This window comes from Sapajus apella, unplaced genomic scaffold (assembly GCF_009761245.1).
Source record: "Sapajus apella isolate SASKATOON/1434 unplaced genomic scaffold, GSC_monkey_1.0 scaffold560, whole genome shotgun sequence".
NCBI classification, from domain to species: Eukaryota; Metazoa; Chordata; class Mammalia; order Primates; family Cebidae; genus Sapajus; species Sapajus apella.
In genome coordinates this window covers 21,927-45,457 of record NW_022437488.1, presented here as the reverse complement: position 1 = coordinate 45,457, position 23,531 = coordinate 21,927, and the positions used below count along the sequence as shown (strand labels likewise).

Below are 23,531 nucleotides of genomic sequence, written 5' to 3'. Positions count from 1 at the left end.
AGTTCAGGTGTTCCCTAGACATCCTCAGATGCTTTCTAAATGACCAAGGGCCCACCTGGCTGAGAGTCCATGAGGAAACAGAGGTTTCAGGAGGCAGCTGCTTAGCTCAGGGATACACAGAAGCTGCTGTGAAGTTCACCTGTGCATCTGTGCCCATTGCCTCCAAAACTACACCCTTTTGGAGCCCATGGGGAGCTGCTATGGCAGCCCCATCCTACAAGTGACAAGTCTGAGGGCCCAGCTCTGCCAGACACCTCAGAGGGCTCATCTGGAAAGAGTCTGTGAACCAAGAAACCTCAATTCTGAGATTTCTTTGCTGTTTGGGGATTTTGTTATTCATGCCAAGAGCAGAACAAAATGGGCCTAATTCTGAAATAGAGGAGATAGACCAGAGAGAGCCAGGTAGAGCCTGGGCAAGATGGAGATGGAGAGGCATGGGTGGGGAGACAAGGAGAGATGGCTGAAGGAGCCTGCCAGGGCACAGGAGTGCGCTCCTGCCCAGCCTCTGTCCTCAGTTGCCAGCATCCAGAACTTCAGGAGGCTGAGGCCAAGGGCATCCACACCCATGTGCACAAGCCTCCATGACCCCAGTGCCTGACCGTCAGTACTCAGCATGTACTTTCCTGGGTTCTTAGCCATCTCAGGGCTGATGTAAGAGTTCTTTTTAAAAGTTCAATGTCAGCACCAAGCAATGGAGAAGCACATGGTCCACATGTCCTTGCTCTATGCATGGTGTTCCCTCTTCTCCTGAGGCTTCCAGGGAAAGTCGGACCCCTGAGCACAGTGGAGACAGGGAGAGGGTCTTGGGTTTCTTTCATTCAGTTTGCTTTCAGTCTCTCTGCTGATGTACACCGTCAAGTGGATGAGATTGCTCTTTCACACTATCTTTCATAAGGGTGAGCAATGAGGGCTCAAAGGTGCTGGGCAAAGGAGATTGGGGTGTAAAGTGGGAGTTCAGTCAGAGCAGTGGAGTGGACTGCTGGGGTCCCTGTGCTCTAAATCACATACTGTGATTGAATGGCCAGGTTCCTTCTTCACCCAAAGTTGGCCATTGAGCCCTGTCCACTTGGAACAGTGAATAGGCCTGTGGTCCAGAGGGGAGGTGGGTCTGAGAAGCATAACCAGGCTGGCTAGAGCCTCATCTTGTTGGGGGTGGTGGCTATCCTGGTGCTTAGGGCTCAGGTCAGGTGTCTAGGGAGACTTCCTTTGTGTTACCAACTTATGCAGAGACAGCTCTGCCCTAGGCAGGACAGCAAATCCCCCATGACATTCAAGGTTCTGGTCCCTAAAAGGGTTGTATGAAGGGTCCTCACGCCATCCAGGGAGGTCACTGCCTGCCCTGCCCAAATCCAGGGCCAGCCCAACCCAAGAACCACACACCTGGAAGCCTGCTCCACTGCATCCCACTTCTCACCAAGACAGGGGTGGCCAGGGCATAGTCTGGAGGGAAGGAGGCCACAGGGACTATTCATTGTTGGGGGTGGCAGGTTCTTTCATCTTCAAGGGAGCAGACCCAGGGCCACCAGATCCATGTGGGTGAGACCCCTCCCCAAGCACAAAGACCTCTTAGGGCCACCCTCACTTGCCACCCCAACTGCTGATGCCACCCCAGCTGCTAATGTGTTGCAGGAAACCTCTCAAAAGGCCCACCAAGCCAGAGCTGCGGTCTGCAGCCCTCCACATGTCGAGGCAGTCCTGGCTGTCTTTCTCTGCCACAGGGAGGGAGAGAGGCTGAGCTGGCTAAGACCAACAGAGGTGTTGAGCTGGCCAAGACCCAGGGGTCCCTGGCCCACTCCACCACTGGTGGCAGCTGGAGCTTGCTATGGGGTAGAGGACTCACAACACCTGTGTTGGTGGTGGCCCGAATGTCCCAGCCTGCTCTCCCTCACTCTGTCTCCCTTGCTCACATCCTTGGGAATTGTTTTTGGGTGGACAGTCCCTCCATTCCCATAAGGACCCTGTCACCTTCCAGAATAAGCCTTCTTTTGCACGTGATGGCCCTGAAGGTGTCTGCATGTAGCCTGAATCCTAGCCCTCTACTTGCTGGGGTAAATACCTGAGCCTCTCTCAAGTGTGTCTGAACAAGGACATGGCTGGTTTCTCACCCTCATGGGACAGTGTTCTGGAGCCCTAGTGTGTCTCTGTCCCTCTGGGGGTGCAGAGGCCTGGAGAAAAGAGGCAACAAATCCCCCAGGGGTCCTGGTCCAGAGTACCTGCCCATGTTTCCCTGCTCTGCAGGTGGGGTCCCCTCTCTGGCCTGACAGCCTCTCCTTCCTTGTCACTCCTGTTTCCTAGGCTACTTCTCCTCGTCCACAGAAGAGGCTTGACCCCAACCCCTGACAAATTGGATGGTGACAGGCTGGGAGTTACACCTGGTAGCTCCTAAAAGGAGAAGCTTCTCTTCTCCTCAGTAGTCCACTTGGGGTGACTGAGTGGTCTTGGTTAACTCTTTCCTTCCACAGAGTAGAGCCTGTGATGGAAGCCCAGTGAGCAGTGACAATTCCTCTAGGAAAGCCAGGAGAAGCCCTGGTCTCAGGGCCCTGCATCGGCAAGGGAGCACTGGGAGGCGGCATGCTGGGAGGTGGCTGGGTGGGGTGTGCTGGGAGTGATGTGTTGAGAGGGGTATGCTGTGAGGGGTGAGCTGGGACATGCTAGGAGGGGGCTGGGTGGGGCTTATTAGGAGGAGTGAGTTGGAAGGGGTCTGGGAGGGGTGGTCTTGAAGTGGTGAGTTGGGAGTTGCTGTGCTGGGGGTTCTTTAGGAGGGGTCTGGAAGGTGGTGCGCTGGGAGGGGTGCATTGGGAGGAGTGTGCTCGGAAGGGGCTGGGAGGGGGCAGGGCCTGTTCCTGTTAGCACAGTTAGGCTGCTGTCCCCAGAGCTTGGAGAAAGCTTCAGAAGCTGCTGCTTTTCTGTCTCAGCCCAGAGAAATGCTCCTGACGTGGCCCTGGCCCCATGGTTCTCGTTGTGTGGGTTGGAGGCTGCAGGCCTCACTTCTTTTGCCTGTGCTGTCTGTGATTCCACAAAAGGCAAATGGCTGCACAGACCACTGCTTCCTCCTGCCTCCTTCCTTCCCGGGGTCTCTGTGCACTCAGGAATACTCTGGGTGCAATTAAGGACCCTCATTTGTCACCTGAGATCTACAAGCGGGGTGCTGTGTTGCCTCATTTTGCAGAAGAGGAAATGGAAGCCCCTGGATACGCAGCTGCCCCAAGAGCAGGACCAGCTACCGGCCCAGGCCGCGCACTCCAGAGCTGTGCCATCAGCGCTGCCATGCCTGCTCTCTGGAGCTGACTCAAGGACTGGAGGGAGGGTGCCAGTGCCCTTTTCTGGGAGCCACAGGATTTCCCATGCTCTGGACTCCACAAAGCAGGCCTGGGAAGTGACACGTCCTGGTCTCTCTGTGATTCCTTTGGAGTGAGACTTGCCAGCATCCATGACGGCAGGTGGCGGGTTGTCCAAAGCAGCAGCTGCCAGCGGCGCCTGCTGCAGTGCAGGGCAGCGAGTGCTGTGGGTCCTCTGGCGCGGATGCTGAGGCAAACAGTCCCAGGGACTGCCGACCTGAGAGCCACTACTGTGTGGGGCCTGGCCGGGCCCAGCCGCCCGCTAACGGGGGAACTGCAAGGTCCGCCACGGAGGGGCCCCAGTCGGAGCTGGGTCCAGGACAGTGCCGCGATTGTGCTCAGAGGGCGGGGTCTGGGCCCAAAACATGAAAGCAGAGCGGTGGCCGAGCTTCAGAGGCCTTGGTTGGGAAGCGGGAGTGGCACCGGCTTCACAGACCTGGCCAACTGTGGCTGGGGCGCCCTCCCTGCTGTGAGGCCAGGTTCCTGCGTCGAGGCTGGAGGCTCAGCGAGGGGCCTGAGGCTGCGTCCCCAGGATCCACTCCGCATCAGCCGCGGCCAAGTCCGGGCGATAATCCATTCCCAGATGCACTACCTGGCAGGGTTGTCAGCCAGGTGAGCAGGAGCGCCGGGCGCAGCGGGGAACTTGAAGCGATGTGCCCCCTTTCCGGACACCGCCCTGGCCCAGCAAGGGATTGGAGGCCTGCCCCAGGCTGCAAGGCGGCAGAGAGGGCAGTGGGGGCGGCTGTGGGAGCAGTGATGGCGGCAGTCGGCTCCTTGTCTTCATGTCCCCAAGGCAGCCGACTGTACCACCTCCACCCTTGCACTGCCTGGAAGGACAAGCTCCCCGCTCCTGAGGCTTCGCTGCTCCCTAGGCCTCACTCCCTGTGGTGTCTCGGGAGGTCTCCAGCACCCCCTCAAGGTGCAGCCTGCAATGGTAGGACTAGCCCTGGGAGCAGCGGGTTCCTTTGAGATTGACCTGGGCCACCATGCCGCCTGCCACACACACGCCCACACACAGGCGCACACCTTGGCACACCCACCTACACTCCCACATGTGCGCACACTCATGCACACACTATCATGCCCATGCACAGTCCCACATGCCCACACACACTCCCACACACCTGCACGCACCTGTGCATGCTGCCACACACGGGCACACTCTCATGCCTGCGCACACCCCACATGCCCTCACACACCTGCACACACTCCCACACTTGCGCTCATGCCGGCACACACTCCTGCATGCCTGCAGACACTACGATGCACTTATGCACACCATCACACGTGGGCACACACCCTCTCATGCCCACACACTCCCACACACATGTGCCTGTGCACATTCCTGCACACCCGTGAATGCCCCTGCACACTCCTCCACACCTGCACATGCCTGTGGACACACCCACATACCCCTGCACGCCTTGCACACCCCTGAACTTGCTCACACATCCACACACAATCTTACATTGTCTTGCACACCTGCACACACACATCCTTGCACACCCATGCATGCTCTCGCACACTCCCATACTTGTGCGCACCCCCGTGCACACTCCCGCACCTCCACACACACTCCTGCATGCCCTAGGACACTACACACTTATGCACACCACCACACTTGGGCACACACCCTCTCACACCCACACATGCCTGCACATGCTCTCACATGCCCTTGCTCAATACTGCATGCCGGTGCATGCCCCTACACACTAGCACACCTGTACACACTCCCATACACATGCACATGTCTGTGCAGGCTGCCACACATGCACACACACTCCTGTGCACCTGCACATGCTCTTGCACACTCCCACACTTGCACACACACTTGTACATGACCATGCACACTCCCACACTCTCCAATACTGGGCCAAGGCACAGCCGGCATTCACAGGACAGGCCCTGGAAGGGGCAGGTTCATGCCGGATTGGCCAGGCCATCATGCCAACTGCACCTCTTCCTCTGACTCTGTGGTGATGCTTCCTCAAGGAAAGCCAGGAGAAGCCCTGATCTCAGGGCCCTGAATCAGTAAGAGTGCACTGGGAGGGGCAGTGAAGGGAGGGGACTGGGTAGGGTGTGTTGGGAGGAGTGTGCTGGGAGGGGTTGCTGGAAGGGGTGAGTTGGGAGGTGGTGTGCTGGGTAGGGTTCATTAGGAGGGATCTAGGAGGAGATGCGCTAGGAGAGGTGCACTGGAAGAGAGCTAGGAGAGGATATGCTGGGAGGGGTGTGCTGGGAGGGGTGTGCTGGGAGGGGAGCATTGGGAGGGTTGTGATGGGAGGGGTGTGCTGGGAGGGGTAGGGCCTATGCCTCTTAACACAGTCAGGCTACAGGCCGCAGAGCTTGGACAGAGCTTCAGAAGCTACTGCTTTTCTGTCTTAGACCAGAGAAATGCTCCTGAAGTGGCCCTGGGTGTGTGGTTCTGGTCGGGTGGGTGGGAGGCTGCAGGCCTGTCTTCTTGTGCCTGTGCTGTCTCTGATTCCACAAAATGCAGATGGCTGCACAGACTCTGCTCCCGCCTGCTACCTTTCCTGTCCTCTCGCCTTCCTTCCCAGGGTCTCTGTGCACTCAGGGACACACTTGGCGAACGAGGACTCTCATTCATTGCCAGGGATCTAAAAGCTGGGTGCTGTGTTGCCTCATTTTGCAGAAGAGCAGATGGAAGCCTCTGGATACACAGCTGTCCCAAGAGAAGGGCCAGCTACCAGCCCAGGCACCAGACTCCAGAACTGTGCCACCAGCTGCTGCCATGACTACATTCCAGAGCTGACTCAAGGATTGGAGGAAGGGGGCCCATGCCCTTTTCTGGGAGGCACAGGATTTCCCATGGACTCCACAAAGCAGGCCTGGGCAGTCACAGGTACTGGTCCCTGCTTCCTTTGGAATGAGACTTGCCACACCCATAATGGCAGTGGCGGCTTGTCCAAAGCGGCAGCTGCCATGGCACCGGCTGCAGCAAGGTGAGGGTGAAGGCTGTGGGTCCTCTGGTGCAGACGCTGAGGCAAACAGTCCCAGGGCCTGCCGCCCTGGGAGCCATTACTGTGTGGCCTCGCCGGGCTCATACAACCGCTGGAAGGGGAACTGCAAGGTCCTCCACGGAGGGGCCCCAGTGAGGAGCTGGGCCCAGGACAGTGCCTCGATTGTGCTAGGAGCGTGGGGTCCGTGCCCCAAATGCAAAGGCGGAGCGGTGACCGAGCTTCAGCGGCCTGGGGTGGGAAGTGGGAGTGGCGCCCGCTTACTGGACCGGCCAGCAATGTGGCAGCTGCTGGCTCCCTGCCGGGCGCCAGTTTTCTGCGCCCATGATGGAGGCTCAGCGAGGGGCCACCCGAGGCTGCATCCCCAGGATCCACTCCGCGTCGGAGTGTGGCGGCTGGCCGGGTCCCGTCCACAATTGGTTCCCAGAGGCGCTACCTGGCAGGGTCGCCAGCCAGGCTTGGGAAAGCCCCGGCCACAGCGGGGAACTTGCGGCGATGTCGCCCCCTTCCCGGACACCGCCCCAGCCCAGCAAGGCATTGGAGCCCTGCCCAGGCTGCAAGGAGGCAGAGAGGGCAGCGGGGGCGGCTGTGGGAGCAATGATGGCAGCAGTGGGCCCCATGTTCCCAAGGCAGCTGACTATACCATTTCTGCCCTGGCAGTGCCTGGCAGGATCCGCTTCCAGGCCCTGAGCTTCTGCTGCAGCCTCAACCTCACTCCCTGCCTTGCCCCAGCGGCTCCTAAGCACCAGCCAAGGAGCAGTCTGCACTCTGAGGGCCGGCCCTGGGAGTGGCGGGTTTGTGCGGGATTGGCCAGGTCCACCATGCCACCTGCACCTCGCTGGCTGCCACTGCGGGAAGACATAGAGAAGGTGCACGGGCTGGGACTGTGCACTCTGCGGTGCCAGAGACAGGTGGGAACTCCCCCCCTCCCAGTTGGCAGGGCTGGAGTTCCCCAGGCACAGCTGGAACCACCCATGTCTGAGCTGCTTCCCAGACCTCCCGGTTGGCACTGACTCAGATCTTGGGAGGGGCTGGGGTCGAGTCCAGGCGCTGCTGGAGCCCCAGGCTAGGGGCAACGTTGACACGCTGGCCCCTGCCATCTTGGCCCCTCCAGACTTTGGGTGACAATGAATGTGGGAGGGAGGCTGAGATGGGGGTTGGGGGACCTCATCACTGGCCTGAGGGTGCCCCTTGGTGCCAGTGGCCTGGGTGCCGTGGGCAGCAGTGGGGAGGCAGATATGAACAGGAAGTGTGGGAGTCCCCGATAAGTCCCCACCTGCCAAACAGGGAGGCCCTGAAGGCTGGGGGCCAGGTGGTGACTGGAGTGAGGACTTGTGGTGCCTCTTCCTGCAGGCCCATACCCTATGGACCAATCAGCAAGCACTTCCTCGCCTCTAGGGTCCATAAAAGCTCAAAGCTTAGCCAGAGCAGGGCAGAGGACTGTGATGACTGGATGACTGGCTGCAGAGAGGAACTACCTGCTTGCAGAGAGGAGCCACCCACTCCAGGGCCACCTCTCTGCTGAGAGCTGATCACTGGAGGGGAGGACCTGCCTACAGAGAGAAGCTGCCCCCCAGGGGCCTCCTCTGAGCTGTGCTAACACTCAGTAAAGTTTATCTTCATTTTGCTCACCCTCCACTTCTCCGAGTATCTCATTCTTCATGGACACAGGACAAGAACTTGGGCAAAGGTACCACCAGCCGCAGAGGTTTCTGGCCAAAAAATGGTACCCTAAAGATGCTGTAACACCCACAAAGACAGAGAGAGGCCACCTCTCCCCAGGTTGGTAGACCTCAGGCTGCCCAAGTTGCATCTGACTGGGGCCCTTTTGGGTTCTGGGTGCTCCTGGAGATCAGGAAATGATAGAAGAATAATCCTCAGAGGGAGGGAGGTGTCAAAGGTCACAGCAACATGTGTTTCTTGCTGTGCCAGGTGGGGTCAGCACCAAGGATCTGATGCCAAAGGCAATGTCTCTGCCTTTCCTAGGGTGCAAACTTGGCCTTTCCAACATAGGTACATGCTACATCCAGCCACATCTGGGAGTTGGGCCTGCTCTGGTGTAAAACCTTTTAGCCCTGACACCATCGGGGCCATCTGAGCCTCTTGAGGCAGGGCCTGAGGCCTGGTGTGGTCTCTGTGGCACAGGAGGCCAATACAGATGAGAAGTGGGTAGACAGATGCATGGATGAATGCAGAGTGCCTGACCCAGGCTACATTGCTGACTTCTATTCACTCACAATTAGTGAATGCAGGAGAGAGCCAGAGAGAGGAGATGGTCCAGCCATGGTGTCTCTGCATGGAGGCCACTGTGTCCTCAGGGATGCATCGCTCTCCAAATTTAAACTTTGGCTCCCTGCCTGATTGCCGCTTGAAAGCCTGGTTCTGAGGCTGTTTGGTGCTGAGCCTCGGGAATTCTAGAACCTCCAAAGCATACTGCCCTCCTGCCCACTCTCCCCTAAGCCCCCCTGCCAGCTCCCTCAGCTCATAAGTCAACCCCATCAGAAATGCTGAGCTGTGAAGCAGAGTGATAGAAAAATTCTCTTAACCTTGACAAATTTTTTTTGCACATCATTTGAGGTTTTCTGAACTTGTAATTTGTGGGCTCTCTGCTGGCCTTGTCCTCTCCCTTTAGTGGGCATGGCGGCCACCAGCCCCATGCAGGGTGTGTTTGCAGACAGGAACACTGAGCCATCTGTTTCAGTTCACCTAATGGATTCTGAGCATGCAGGAAGGAACAGAGCCTTGGGAGACTTCCCCCTCGGTTCTGTGTCCTGCTGCTGCCACGTGGCACCCAAGAAGCTCATCGTGTGGTGTCCACCTCTTATAGCCAGGATCTAGGGTGAGCCATGCTAAGAGCCACCCTAACCCCTTTCTTTAAGGATCCATCAGGTGATTCAGAGCAAGAAGGCCCAGCTGTGAAGCCATGTCCATGGGCCCATGCACACACACACACAAACACACACATGCACACACATTGGTTATAATTTATAGCATCTATGAAAAGCCAAAACAGAAACTCCATTCTTGTGATGGAAGGAGGTAAGGGAGAGGCATTCTGGAAACACCTTGGCCTGGTGCAGACACGAAGCCTGGATGAGCTCATAAATCCCCCATCCTGATGGTCATGATGTGACTGGTGGTGCTGTGACCCAGTGCTAACTAGAAATGTGCCTGATGGTATGGGACCACTGCCAGGCACACAGCAGGCATGGTGCCCACCTGCATAGGCTGAGAGGGAGGTGGGAAAAGGAGAGGAAAGGAAAAAGGATGAGAGGGTTGGGGTAAAGAGGGAGGGACAGGGAAAGAGAGAGAGAAGGGAGGGAGAAGAGAGGTAGGCTGCTGATAGGAAAAACAGGCAATTCTTGGAAGTCATTTCTCCAGCTTCTCTCCTAAGCTCATGGAGAGAGAGAGAGAGACCAAGGGTGGGTTTTCTGGGGCTCGTCCCTGCAAGAAGATGAAGGGGGTGCTCTTAGCACCTGGCTGGCCGTGGTTATATTAGACATTCCTCAGGCAGTGGTGTGTGTGCTGAGGGAGAGTTGAGGGCCAGAGTCCCAGGGTCTCACAAGCCCCAAAACATGGCCCAGGATCTGGGTGCTACAAGAGAAAGCTGCAGCCTGATAGAACTCTGATGGCAGAGGAAAGACTGGGACACCTGAAGTTTATGCCTGGGGACCCTCTACCTCCAAAAGACTCAGACATCCAGATGCTGTACAAACATCTCAAGGCTCACAGATTATATGGGGCTTGTCCCTGAAAGAAGCTGAAGGGGGGTGTTCTAAGTATTCCCCTCAAATACTCAGACACCCAAATGTCATAGTGCTAACAGAGTGCACAGACCGTCCCTCCCAAAACTGTCTGACCCCAGATGCTGTGGAGCTCCAAGGGAGTGCATGGCCCTTAGCACTGAGAGCAGAGCCTAGATTACAGAACACTGCCCTCTCTGCTGTTGGATTTGCTCTCAGCTCTCTCTCTCCCTTTCATTCCCTCCTCTCCTTCCTAACTATTCTTATTTTCTTTCTTCTTTGGGCTGCAGCTCAACATGGGCCAGGAGTGACCCTCTGAGCAGCATCTATGAACATTGTAGAAAACTGTGGTCGAGATGGTGAAGCAGAGACAAATTTTGGTTCTGACCATAGACAACCCCTGAGGCCCCTCAAGGTCCCCTGCAGTGGCACTTACACACTCTGATCTCACATCAGCAATAGACCAGGGGCCACACAAGCTGGGAACATGAGGCTGTGCCATACTCTGCCACAGGAGCCAGTTGCTGCCTCTCCCTGGGACCTGCACACAGCATGCCCCAGGTGTGTCCTCAAACTCTGCCCTGTCACACCTCTCCCTGCACTCTGAGGTGTTGAGGGCTGGGCTTCCTCCCTGGCATGTGGCTCCCCCCTCATGGCATGTCTGTGGTTTGGCTTGGCATCCATGGGCTGCAGCTTTGACCATCAGAAATAAACAGGTACATTGGTGATTTAACCTTACACTCCGCATCTACAGTGAAATGAGGGCACGAAATACAGGCTCATGCAAACACAGAAACCACTTGGGGTGATCGACAGTAAGTGGGAAGAACAGGGTCTGTAGAAACCTTAGAGCCAACAGCCCATGGGGTGGACAAAGTGGGCAGTGCTCCATCCTGGGAGGAGTATAGGCAGGTCTTGGTGGCCGTCCCTCCCTCCAGGTGCTTCAGAGGCTGGACTCTGAGTCACACATGCCTTCCAGCCTTGGACTAGCATAATTCTCATCTTGACAATGTAGGGGTTGTCTGGGGTCCTGCCTGAGTTTCCCCTTTGAAACTAGAAAGCCTCTTTTCTGCTTTCCAGCAGCTCCAAGGCCCATGGCTACATGCAGACATGATGAGCTCTGAGGAACTCAGAGACCTTGGCACCTGTTGAAGACATCTTGAAGGACCCCTGTGCCCAGCCTTGCCTATACTCTAAGGTGCTCAGCTGTGTGCTTGTGGCAGCCACTTCAGGCCACTGGTGGGGGTGCCTGCTGGTTCCTCACCTGGCTGCAGCTGCTCATCCACTCTTCAGAACATGCCTACCACAGGAAGGGCAGAAGCGGGACCCTTTTCGGGGTCTTCCAGATGAGCAAGAAGCACAGGCACCTCTGGTCCTTTGGGAAGCCTTCAGTGGGTGCCTTAGGACCCCTGAAGAGAAAAAGCCTTCACAGTGAGTAGGAGAGGAGTATCAAGCAAATAAGCTTCATTTTGTGCCCCTCCCTTAAAGAATGACTCTGTCTCCCCTTGCAGGGCTCAACCTTCCTTGTCCAGAAGGTCTCAGATGTGCGTGAGTCCCCCAGGAGAAACCCCAAAGTGATACAGAAGGCCCTGGACTGAGCCTTGGGGCCCCTCCTCAGAGACCCAGGCCAGCTACCAGGCAGCTGCTGAGTTAGACCTGTTGGGGAGTGCCTGGGCCTTTCTCTGGGGCATGTGGGTCCAGGGAACCTCGTCTCTGCCACACACATTGGAAGCAGCTTATCGTGTAACATGTTTTATCCCCAAAAAGTTGTTCATAAACTAGATTTCTGTAATGGGGATCCCAGTTCACAGATGTGTCATTTTAAACACCTGCATTAGGGTCCAGTGGAATGCTCTTACAAAGGGGGTGATCATGTGAGCCATTGCCTGGTTCTGCTGGTGTTGGTTTGGGGACCCCAGAGCAGGCAGAGAAGGGTCTTGTGTTGATGAGGATATGCAGGTCTCATGGGAGCAAGTCAAGGCAGCAGCAACATTGAGAAGCTGGCCCTATACCTGGGCAGTAAGTGGCTGGGTCCACAAGAATCAGCCCTGGCACTTCTGGTCTGAAGAAGATGCGTGGGGCCAGGTGTGATAATGACAGCACAGCTGTAAGAGGAGATTGTCCTTTGTGGCTCATAGGACATATGAGGGCATAGATCAGTGGCAAGGGCATAGATCAGTGGCAAGAAGATGACCTGGGAAGATCTGGGACCTGGAGTCACAGAGGGCCTCTTCCTGTCCCTGATGGTCACATGACAACCATGGTCACTGTCCTCTATCTTCTGGCGCTCACCCTCTCAGCTATTGTCCCTCCCAGAGTCTCTGAGTCCCAGAGTCTCCATGTCACACTCTTTCCTGGGGTCTCCTTCCTAGCACCAGATCCAGGGGCAGGTATCACACACTCTATGCCCAGAGTGGGGCTTGTGTGGCTAATTGGAGAAGAACCAATTTGCAAGAAGAGCGCTCCCTGCAAAGAGGGAGGAATTCAGCATGTGAGAAGGGTGGTCCTATTCTGTTCACTGGGACAGAAGAATTTGGGAACAAGAAACTCCAATGTGAGACAACAGATGTGCTGCTTCTATTGCTGCCCTCAGACACCCTCCATCCTGGTGAAGCCCACACATTAGGTGCCAGGTTTCCATATGTGGCTGGAGTAACCCTCCCCTTGAGTCACAAACCTACAGGTCCTGCCAGCCCCTGCTGAGTATAGCATCACCAGGGAGGGCTGAGCAGAGCTTTTCCTTTCTCCTTGTCCTCAGCTTCCCAGTCTCTCTTCCATTCCTGAGCCTTAACCCCAAACTACATTCTCCCTCCTTCTCCAAGCTTTTTTCCCAGAGCCAGTGCCCCCTCATCATTGCACAGTCAGTGAATGAGTAAGTAAATACATGAATAAACAAATTTCCTCATTCACATTTAAGTAGTGCCATGGAAGTCTAGGAATCAGGGTACAGGCAGGGTGGAATATGGAGAAAGTGTTCTAGATACATGAGTGTGGAAAGTGTCACCCACACACACCCCACACAGAGATAACTGAAGTTCTCTGGCATCATACCTCTGTGCCACTTCCTCTGCAGGACACACTCTCCCTGAAATCCACAGCAACACCCTTGAAGGACACTGGTTCTTGGACATATGGTGGACATTCTTGTCCAGCCTGCACCATCTCTGGCAATGCCCACAGGCAATGGTCAAGGACTATCTTTCTTTCCACTGGGAAAAGGTAGCTCTGTATATTAAATGTTCAAGATCTGCTTGGGACCCTGTCAAATATTCTCCAGGCTGACTTGACATATGACTTATTCACACAGATGCATACACTCTAAATACATGATAAACCTTACTATGAGGACATGACACAGGTGTGGTGTAAGTATCCTGACCATTCTACCATCAGATGCTAAATGTGACTGCTCACTGATGATTCTAAAATACTTGAAAATTTATTAATAATCTCTAATCCAAGGTATTTTAATTAAATCTGTGAACTAACCACATGCAAGCAATCATGTCATGCATCTTATTAACTGTGACTATGGACAAATGGTTCCCCAATCTGAAACTCACAAGTCTCATCTGTGAGATTATTTAAGAATACTTTTAGTGTGATTAAATATTTTAAGTTAACTAATAAAGTGCCTTTTTTTTTTTTTCTGAGACAGAGCCTCACTCTGTTGCCCAGGCTGAAGTGCAGTGGTATGATCTTGGCTCAGGGCAACCTCCACCTCCTGGGCTCAAGTAATTCTCCTGCTGCAGCTTCCCAAGTAGCTAGGATTACACATGTCTGTTACATTGCTGAGCTAATTTTTTGTATTTTTAGTAGAGATGGGGTTTCATCATCTTGTCCACACTTGCCTTGAACTTCTGACCTTGTGATCCAGCCTCCTCAGCCTCCCAAAGTGCTTGGATTACAAACACGAGCCACTGTGCCTGGCCTGAAAGTGCTTCTTATATAATAAAATGCAATAAATAAATGCCACAGGTACATTATTCATTAAAATATTATTGACCTCTAGTGCAATGTTCGTCATTCTGCATGACTGATCAGACTTTGTACAGAACCTGGCTTATCTTCTGACCACAGATCAGGTGTCATTACCAAATGTGAGGACAGATGGGTTTAGCTTCACAAGCCCATGGTTTCTGGGACAGCTGTGCTGAAGGATGGTCCTGGCCTGATCCTTCTTGTAGGATGAAGGATCAGAAGTCTCCGTTTCTCTCCGGTTTATTTTGGATCTTCAGAGCTTCCATTACGATTATCTCTCTTATAGCTTCCTCCTGTCTCTTGTCCTCCTAAATGCACCATAGATGTATGTGTGCTATTCAGGGCAGAAAAGGCAGTTCCTAGTCTCCTGCCAGCCACCAGGCCACAGAGGAGAATGCTCAGATCTCACTCTGTAGATTATTGGGTGACTCCTGCTGGAACACTCATGAGCACCAAAATTCTCAATGTCCTGCTTTATCTGCTGCCTGGGCAGGGTCATGCCTTGGATCCATGAAAACATAAAGTGAAAAAAGTATTCTTCAATTCCTTGTCACTCTTTTTTCACTCATCACTAGTTATTGAAATTAATACCCAGCCAACACATGGACACAGGGAGGGGAGCATCACACACTGGGGTCTGTTAAGGGGGCCAAAGTCGGGGAGGGATAACATGGGGAGAAATGCCATGGTCTGCACGTGTACCCCAGAGCCTAAAGTACAATAAAAAAAATACCCAGCCAAGAAAACAGAGACCCAGAGAGGCTACAGAAAGACACGGTGTACTAAGACATCTATCTTATGGACTCAGCTTCTCACAGGCTGTTTGGAAACTTCCAGTTAGTTTGTATCCCAAATAGGCACAAGAGGAACCACCTCAGTCGATATGGAGACTCCAGGAGCACACACAACAAATAAATATGAGTGCAGAAGATTTAACGGAGAAAGTGATAAGAGGTAGATGGTTTCCACAGGCAGAGCTGCATTAATCCACAGCAGGCACATGTTACCTGGAAGCCCAGCACTGAGCCCCACTCTTGGCAGAGCACTAAAGTGCCAGCCCCTGGTGGAAAACTGCAGCCCCAACAGGATAGTCTCATGTTCTTGTTTGTGTCACTTCTGGCCTTCTCCAGTGGCATTGGGCCACGAGTAAACTTGAGTAGCAGGCAGAACATATCAGCATGGGTCTGGGACATGTTCCAGGTTTTTTCTAGTCCCAATTTCCATGAGCTTTGGGCATTATCCTGCTAAGCCTTGATGACCAAGGGACTGCCCCCACCATTCCTCAGCAGCAAGGTGCAGAAAGTGACTCTATCCACTGGGGAAAATAAGAGGAACATGAGCTCAAAGCTTCACCTGGCAACCCAGTGCCAGGCTGGCCATGGAGAAACCCAACACAAGACAAAACCCAGTGGCCTTGACTCCAGTCTGGTGCCTGTGAACAGAGCTACTGGACCTGCCACTGTGCCAGATGGAGACTCCCAGCCTTGGTGAGACATTGGTGTCCCAGCCCACATCACCACTGATGCTCTGCAGCAGCCTTGAGACACAAATAAACCTCAGTGGCAGGCAGGCTGTAGCAATGTGGGCCTCAGTTATCACCCTGAGTTTACTGGTCTCTGGCTGTGGGTTTTGGGTGTGACCCAGCATTACAGCAGCTGTGGTAGCCACAGGACTGCTGTTCTCATCCTCTCCCTGCTCCAGGAAGCACAGCACAGAGAGAGGCAGTGTCTGCTTAAGAGAATGGGAGTGAAGCAGGCATATGTTGCCTTGAAGCCCAGGGCTGGGCCCTGCGCTGTGCAGAGCACTGAGGTGGCTGATCCCAACCAGGGGACCATAAACAGAACCTCTGGGCCTGTCCCAGTCCCATGGGAAAACCTGCAAAGCCAGTGGATTGGAGTAGCCACTTCAAGCCCTCCTCTACTTCTTTCATGCCAGAACAACACAGCAACTTTAAACACGTGGCAAACCTAGGCTTAGAGCACTCTCTAATGCTGAAAAAGAAGCGGTGACCACAGGATAATACAATAATGAACCTGCTTAGAATCTCTGAAAGAATAAGCACAAAGCCAGACTGCTGAAGCTGTAATAAATACCTAATCATTTAATGTGCTTATTTTATGGCCACAAGCATCAAACGCACTCTTAAAACCATGACTTGAAAAACAGAGCACCAGAGATTGACACTAAAGTCATGAAGATGTGTGGTCTTACAGTCAAAGACTTCAAAACATGTGTTTTAAGAAAACTCCAAAGAATATATCAGTAAAACACAGAGAAAGAATTTGAGATTTTAAAAATTATTTTTGAAAGAAAATGCTATTTAAATTTTAATAAGGATTGCATTAAATATGTAGGTGATTTTGGTAGTTTAGACATATTAACAATATGGCCATCTGATCTATGAACATTAGATTCTCTAAGAATATAGAAAATAATAGTAATTTTCATATTCCTACACAACAATAAACACAGACTACTTCTATGACAGATGTGTGTGGTTCTTTCCACACATCAGAAGCGAGGGATTCTGCAGGGGCTTCTCCAGCACACAGCAGCAGGTGTCCTCTAATTCACCTGAATTCAGAACCTTCCTGGAGATAAAATCAGATCCACTGGTTAAGGTCTCCAGCCCACGTGATGCCCCTCACCCCCACTTCAGATGCCAGTTACAAATCTGGACCTCTGCAAATTCTGACTGAGCAGTTCCACCTTGGAGTTACCATGACCACCACTTCAGGTTCAATTAATTTGCTATAAAGGCTCATAGAACTCAAGTAAACACATTACTTATTACTGATTACAAGTAAATACTGATTTACTTGTTTACTCATTAACTATAAAGGATATTATAAAAAATACAGATGAACAGTCAGATGGAAGAGCTATACAGGGAAAATATGTGGGAAAGAGCATGGAGCTTCTGTGGTCTCTCTGGATGCACCACCCTCTGGAAACCTCCAAGTGATCCTATCATTAGCCATTGGTGAGAGATTCAGTCCCTATCCTCACAAGGAGGTTTGGGGTAGGGATGAACATTCCAACCCTCTAATCACAGGGTAGGTTCATCTGGCAACCATGCCAATCAATGGTTGGTGGCAACCCCAAACTAATGGTCATATCATTCGTATACAAAAAAAAATCACTTTGTAGATTTTGAATATTTTAAGAGCTCTAATTTAAGACACAGGAACAAAGCAAAGTAGCTATTTCTCAATAGCAAAGAAATATTTTTATTTCTATAGCTAATGTGTTTCTGCTTTTAATTGTGGGATATTTGGGTTTTCACTAGTCTAAAAACCTCAATTAAATGTAAACTCTAGGGCTCAACTAAAAAGCAAGACTCAATTACATGCTGCCTATAAGAAATGCACTTTACATGTAAAGATACTAATTGATTAAAAAGTTGAATAGGACTAATGCCAACACTTGACAGAATAAAGCTGAGCAGGAGTGGCTGTATAATACCAAAGTAGACTTTACAACAAGAAATAGTCCCCACTTATAAACAAGGTCATATCTCCATGATAAAATGTTCAATTAGTCAAGAAGACACAAATATGCTAAATGTTTATGTCCTGAATAACATAACAGCTTCAAAATATATGAGGCAAAATGGATAGAGCTTCAGGAAGAAACAGAAAATGTCAAAGTAACCTGAAGTTTCAATAACCTTTACTCAATAAGTGATAGAACAAGGAGGCAGAAATCAATGAGAATAGAGTAGAATTGAACAACAACATGTGTTGCAAGTACCCATGGAGCACTTAGCAAAACAGGCCACATTCTAGGCCACACAATATCTCTCAATGGAAAAATTAAGTGAAAAGGGCTTAGGTATGTGCCGTGACCACAAAACCATCAAATTAGAAATTAATAGCAAAAACAGCTCTAGGAAGTACTCAAACATTTGGAAACTAAGTAACACAAATCTAAATAACCCCGAATGAAATAAGCAATAAAAAAATAGAAAATACTTTGAACTGAATAAAAAGTACAACATATCTGAAATTGCTGAATGTCCCTACAGCTATGCTTAAACACACATTTTTAGCACTTAGTGTTTATATTAGATGAGTCTCAAATCAATTACTTTGACTTCTATTTTAAGAAATTAGAAAAAAGAAGAGAACATTAAACCCAAAGGATGCAGATGAAAGAAAATAATAAATATCCCCTGTGGTCTGATTGTTTGGGTCACTCCAAAATTTGTATGCTGAAGCCAAATCACAGAGGCGATGTAATTAGGAGGTAAAGGTTTTTGAAAGTAATTAGGTCATGGGGACTAAGTCCATATGAATTGATTAATATCTTTATATATGAGACCCCAAAAAGCCTGTTCAACCCTTCTGCCATGTTAGCACACAAGGAAATATAATTTATCTATGAATCATGGAGTGGTCCCTCAACACACATCAAACCTAACAACACCTTGATATTGAACTTTATAACTTCCACAACTGTGAAAAACCAATTTATTTGTTCATAAGCTACGCAGGGTATGATATTTTTTTAAACAATGGGCCTAAAGGACCAAGGCATCAAAAATAAAAGCAGTAAAACATTAAAACAGTAGGGGAAGTCAATAACACCAAACACTTTGAGATCAATAAAAGCAATAAACCTCTATCTTGCTAGGCTACTCAGGAAAAAGAGAAAATACAAATTACTGACTTCAGAAATGAGTAATGTGACATCATTGCAGATTGTACAGATGCTACAAAAAGGCAGTATTATAGAACTTATATTAATAAACATGACAAATAAAATTCACAAATTCCTTGAAAAATGAAAATTATCAAAACTCAATCAACAATAAATAACCTGCATTACCCTATACATATTTAAAAAAAGAGTCATAGGAAAACCTTTCTACAAGGAGAACTCCCAGTCCAGCCAGATAGGCTGGTGGGTGAATTCTATCAAACATTTTAGAAAGAAATGATAATATTCTACATAACTACAATTCTTACCCCTTCCCCCAAATAAAAAGAAAACCTATATCCCAACAAATACTATATTGTTAGCGTTACCCTGAACCACAACTCAACAATAATATTACAAACAAAAAACTTCCTCGTAAGCATGGATGGATATAAAAATTCAATCAATTTGTGAAGCAACTGAGATGTCCTCCAATAGGTAAATGGATAAAATGTGCTACAGGCACATAATGCATTATTACTTAGTGCTAAAAGGAAATGAGTGATTAAGTCATTAAAAGACACGAAGAAAATTTAAATGTATATTACCGAGTGAAAGACGCCAATCTGAAAAGGCTACTTACTATATGATTTTGAGAACATGACATTCTGAAAAGGCAATACTATGAATACAATAAAAAAGATCAGTGGCTGCCAAACATTTGGGAAGGGCAGGAAAAGGACACATAGGCAAAACACAGAAGCTTTTTAAAGTAGTGGAAATCTATGGTACTACAGTGATGGATACATATTATTACACTTTTATCCAGACTGATAAAATGTACATCAACAAGAGTGATGTAAACCATGGCTTTGTATGATTATGATTTTTCAATGTAGGTTCCTTCATTGTAATAAGTGTACCACTCTGGTAAGGAATATCGATAAAGAGGAAGACTATACCTGTGTGAGGGCAGGGTATGTGGAAAATCTCTGTGTGTTTCCATCAGTTTTGCTGTGAATATAAAACTGCAGTGAAAATGTCTGAAAAATAAATTTGAAATGAAACTTTAGCAAACTAAACCCAATGACATAATAAAATGTTAATACATCATAAACAAAGAATTCATCCCAGAAATGGAGCGTTTGCTTAACATGTAAATACTACTTATCTCCAGCTAATTAAAAAAATAAGATCCATAGGATCACCTCAAGAGTTAAAGGCATTTCATACAATTCAACTTCAATTTCTTATTATTTTAAATTTTCATTTTATTTTACTTTTATTTTTTATTTTATTTATTTTAATTATACTTTCAGTTCTGAGGTACCTGCGCAGAATGTACAGGTATGTTACATAGGTATACATGCATCATGGTGGTTTGCTGCACCCATCAACCCATCATCAACATTAGGTATTTCTCCTAATGCTATTCCTCCCCTAATCCCCCACACCCCAACAGACCCCAGTGTATGAGGTTCTCCTCCCTGTGTCTATGTGTTCTCATTGTTCAACTCCCAGTTATGAGGGAGAACATGTGGTGTTTGTTTTTTTTCTTGTTGTGTCAGTTTGCTGAGAATGATGGTTTCCAGCTTCATTCATGTCCCTGCAAAGGAAATGAACTCATTTTTTATGACTGCATAGTATTCCATGGTGCATATCTGCCACATTTTCTTTATCCTGTCTATCATTGATGAACATTTGGATTGGTTCCAAGTTTTTGCTATTGTAAATAGTGCCACAATAAACATACATGTTTATGTGTCTTTATAGTAGAATAATTTATAATGCTTTGTATATACCCAGTAATGAGATTGCTGAGTCAAATGGTATTTCTAGTTCTAGATCCTTGAGGAATCACCACACTGTCTTCCACAATGGTTGAAGTAGTTTAAACTCCTACCAATAGCGTAAAAGCATACCTATTTCTCCACATCCTCTCCAGCATCTGTTGTTTCCTGAATTTTTTTAAATTATACTTTAAGTTCTGGAGTACAAATGCAGAATGTGCAGGTTGGTTACATAGGTATACACACGCCATGGTGGCTTGCTGCATTCATCACCCCATCATCTACATTAGGTATTTATTCTAATTCTATCCCTCCCCTATCTCCCCACCTCCTGCTATACCTCCCCTAGCCCCCACTACCTGACAGGCCACAGTGTGTGATGTTTCTCTCCCTGTGTCCATGTGTTCTCATTGTTCAACACCCACTAATGAGTGAGAACATACAGTGTTTGGTTTTCTGTTCTTGGATCAGTTTGCTGAGAATGATGGTTTACGGCTTTACCCATGTCCCTGCAAAGGACATGAACTCATCCTTTTTTATGGCTGCATAGTATTCCATGGTGTATATGTACCAACTTTTCTTTATCCAGTCTGACACTGATGAAAATTTGGGTTGGTTCCAAGTCTTTGCTATTGTGAACAGTGACACAATAAACATAAGTGTGCATGTATCTTTATAACAGAATGATTTACAATCTTATGGGCATATACCCAGTAATGAGATTGCTGGGTAAAATGGTTTTTCTATTTCTAGATCCTTAAGGAATTGTCACACTTTCTTCCAAATTAGTGAAACTAATTTACACTCCCACCAGCAGTGTAAAAGCATTCCTATTTTTCCACATCCTCTCCAGCATCTGTTGCCTCCTGATTTTTTTAATGGTTGCCATTCTAACTGGTGTGAGATGGTATCTCAATGTGGTTTTGATTTGAATTTTTCTAATGATGAGTGATGATGCACTTTTTTCATATTTTTGTTGACTGCATAAATGTCTTATTTTGAGAAGTGTCTGTTCATATCCTTTGCCCACTTTTTGATGGGGTTGTTTTTTTCTTATAAAATTGTTTAAGTTTTTTTGTAGATTCTGGATATTAGCCCTTTTACAGATGGATATATTGCAAATATTTTTTCCCATTCTGTTGGTTGCCAGTTCACTCTAATAATAGTTTCTTTTGCTGTGCAGAAGCTCTTTAGTTTAATTAGATCCCATTTGTATTTTGTTTTTTGTTGCCATTGGTTTTGGTGTTTTTGTCATGAAGTCCTTGCCCATGTCTATGTCCTGAATGGTATTCCCTAGGTTTTCTTCTAGGGTTGTTATGGTGTTAGGTTTTATGTTTAAATCTTTAATCTATCTGGAGTTAATTTTTGTAGAAAGGGTGCCAGATATAGGCGATGGGGAGGAAGGCAGCAAATCACACTGCCATGTGTGTACATATGCAACAATCTTGCATGTTCTTCACATGTACCCCAAAACCTAAAATGCAATTAAAAAAAGAAAGGGATTCAGTTTCAGTTTTCTGCATATGGCTAGCCTATTTCCCCAACACCATTTATTAAATGGGGAATCCTTTCCCCATTGCTTATCCTTGTCAGGTTTGTCAAAGATCAGTTGGTTGTAGATATGTGGCATTATTTCTGATGACTCTATCCTGTTCCACTGGTCTATATCTCTGTTTTGTTACCAGTACTAGGCTGTTTTAATTACTGTAGCTTTGTAATATAGCTTTAATTTGTGTCTCTGTCAGGTTTTGGTATCAGAATTATATTGGTCTCATAAAATGAGTTACGGAGGATATTCTTAATTGTAATAACATATGTTTATTTGAACACTATTTTATAATATCAAGTGTTTTAAATCTTTAATCTGTTTGGTAGCCTTCCCCAAATCAAACTTCAGTTTGAAGGTTGTCTGTTTTGATGTCTATATTTTGGATGCTACAAAAGACCTCTGGAACATTCAGAAGATAGGTAAACAGGATTATCTGACATGTTTAGTTATATAGGAAACAATGTTTAATTTTTCAGGACATATTTTAGTGAATAATATTAATATAGCTACCAAAATCATATCTAATATTTCAAATTCTAATGTCTGAATGTGTGCTATGAGTCATAATTTAGGTCATTGTGTTAAGCTATTGTAAAACACGGAAATAACCAAATTCATTTCTCAATTGCATTTTTTGACTACAACTATCCTGGACATTTTGTCATTCACAGGCATTTGTTGTTTTGTTTTGATCCTCTTGAAAATATCGTTTACAATCAGTTATTGCACTTTAACAGGTGCTCATAAATGCAGGATGATATCTCTAGAGATTGTGACATTGAAATAAAAATGTACAGGACCCATTAAGAGCTGAAATGCTCAAGAATATTAAGCAGAACAAGAGTTAACTGAATGGATTGAACTAATAGAAAACTGAAGTAATCCTTTTTATCTTTTTGCTTAAAACATTGCTGAACCTTGTTTTGTTTTTCAAAGACAATTTTTTTTTAACTATCTACAGCTTTTAACAATTGAGTATACTCCTGTGAAGAAAATTTAGAGTACATTTGTTTCTCTCTGCCTGATTTCTCGAGAATTCAGATTGACCTCACATTGCTGTGCTGGTAGCTAGAATTTCAAGCCAGCGGATCGTAGCTAGCTGTGCTCCATGAGGTTGGGACCTACTGAGCCAGACCACTTGGCTCCCTGTCTTCAGCCCTCCTTCCAGGGAGTGAAGGGCTCTGTCTCGCAAGCATTCCAGCTGTGCCTGGGGTGTGAAAGAAAAAAAAGCTCCTGCCATTAGCTCCATGTCTGCTCAAATGGCTGCTTAGTTTTGCTCTTGAAACCCAGGGCCCTGATGGCATAGCCACTGGAGGGAATCTCCTAATATGCTGGTTGTGAAGACCATGGAAAAACCACAGTATCTGGGCTGGAATGCATCATTCTTCCTGGTACAGTCTCTCATGGTTTCCCTGGCTTGGGGAGAGAAATCTTGGACCCCTTCTGCTTCCTGCAGGAGGCAATTCCCCACTTTGCTTTGGCTTGCTCTTTCTGGGCTGCACCCACTCTCCAAC

General features: G+C 48.6%; 1 long non-coding RNA gene across 3 annotated transcripts; it reads left to right on the top strand.

Moving 5' to 3' along the window:
- The first annotated feature begins 6,145 nt into the window (after positions 1-6,145).
- LOC116546067 lies at positions 6,146-11,715 on the top strand. Of its 3 annotated transcripts, XR_004266578.1 has the most exons (5): positions 6,146-6,298; positions 7,985-8,095; positions 10,347-10,617; positions 11,137-11,487; positions 11,568-11,715. It is a non-coding gene; the product is annotated as an uncharacterized LOC116546067 (long non-coding RNA). The 3 variants fall into 3 exon arrangements; XR_004266577.1 differs by lacking the exon at positions 6,146-6,298 and having other exon boundaries at positions 7,891-8,095; XR_004266579.1 differs by lacking the exon at positions 6,146-6,298 and having other exon boundaries at positions 7,896-8,095; positions 11,137-11,254.
- Positions 11,716-23,531: the final 11,816 nt, after the last annotated feature.